Genomic DNA, 1643 nt, shown 5'->3' with positions numbered 1-1643 from the left:
TAACTAATTAGTACCTAGGAACTACTGCCCTAATTACCATCTAATTTGATGAAGCTAGGGGTGGAAAGTGGTAGCGGATATTCCAATTATCCAACTATAAAGTGAAATAAGTGGTCAAATTTTACTTGTTTTATGATTCATCTTAGAAATTTGATTCGTTTCCACCCTTACATGAACCCTAACTCATTTGAGCCGCATTCGCATCTGATTCGTTTCCACCCTTACATGAACCCTAACTAATTTGATGCAACTAAAATATAAAGAAACCCTAGGCAGAGGTAGGGGAGAGGGAGGAGCAGGCGTGCTCACCTCGGGTGCCTGCGACGAGGGAGGGGCAGGCGGCGTCGAGGTCGGGGTCGGGGTCGGGGCTCGGGCGCGCGGCGGATGGCGGTGTCGAGGTCGGGGTCGGGGGCGGCGTTGAGGTCGGGGCGGGGGCGGCGTTGAATCTGGGGTCGGGGGCGGCGTAGAGGGTATGCGGAGAGCGCGCGGCGGCCGACGGGCGACAGCGGCGGCGAGAGTGGAGAGCTGAATTTGGGGGAAGTGGCCGTGGGGAATGACGAACCCCGTGGTTAAGTCAGAAGTAGCAGTAGCGCGTTCCAGAAAGCGCGCTACTGCTACGTTAGCTACAGCGCGTTCTGGGATACACGCTACTGCTACTCCTTTCTCTTTTTTCCCCTTTTTCATTTAGTTTTCTTCACATTTTATTTTTTTCTTTCACCTTATTCTATTTCTTTCATTTTCAATTACCTTTCTATTTGCTTTCCATTTAATTTTATATCCTTTAGCAGTAGCGAGTTTAGATTAAAACGCGCTGCTACAAAGAAAGTAGCGGTAGCGCGGTTCGATATAGGTCGCTACTACTATGTGTAGCCTATCGGCTAAGCCGTCGGAATTTTAGTAGTAACGTGTTTAGAACAAGACGCGCTACTGCTAAAACTTTATCTGCAGCGCGGTTTGCACAGGCACGCTACTGCTACTTAGCACCAGCGTGCTTTTTTGACCCGCGCTATTGCTAAAGTTCTGTGTATAAGGTTTTTCCTAATAGTGTGGTAGTGCGTAGGGAGCGAAGAGGCAGGTGGAGAGAGACCGAGCCGGATGTGAATTGGGGATGAAGACCTTGGGAGAAGGAAGCCTCTGTCGTTGGTCAAGTAGTGAGAAGATAAGGTGGTGGGTGGTGGGACCTGTGCAATTTCCAGAGCTCCATAGAGATCTTAGGAAATATCTAGTGGCCGGCCAAACTATCACCATCACATAAATCCCACAATAACCTCATGGGAGTAATGTTTTGGCTTTGGCTATAATTCCGCCTTACAACATTGTGACACTTGTATCATGTCATACGACCTTGTATCACACTTTCTATTCTATTTTTAGATCACATGTGTCGCGGCGAATGTTTGGGTCTTCGCAACCTTGCATCGAACTTCTTTCGGTAACTCGATCTTGGGCCTGAGTTTAAGCCCGGTGACAGACTCCTTTCTACAAAGAAAAGTTACACCAGGTAGTTTTTTTCCCGATAAATGAAATGCAACTAGTTGAAAACAAGGTGAATCGATGTCACACACACACACACACAGACACGGTCAATCACCTAACCAAAAAATAACCTCGGTCAATTGCCCCCCCCCCCCCCCCCCCCTTTC

Source organism: Triticum urartu, chromosome 5 (assembly GCF_003073215.2).
Source record: "Triticum urartu cultivar G1812 chromosome 5, Tu2.1, whole genome shotgun sequence".
Taxonomy (NCBI): Eukaryota; Viridiplantae; Streptophyta; class Magnoliopsida; order Poales; family Poaceae; genus Triticum; species Triticum urartu.
This window is presented reverse-complemented; position numbering follows the sequence as displayed.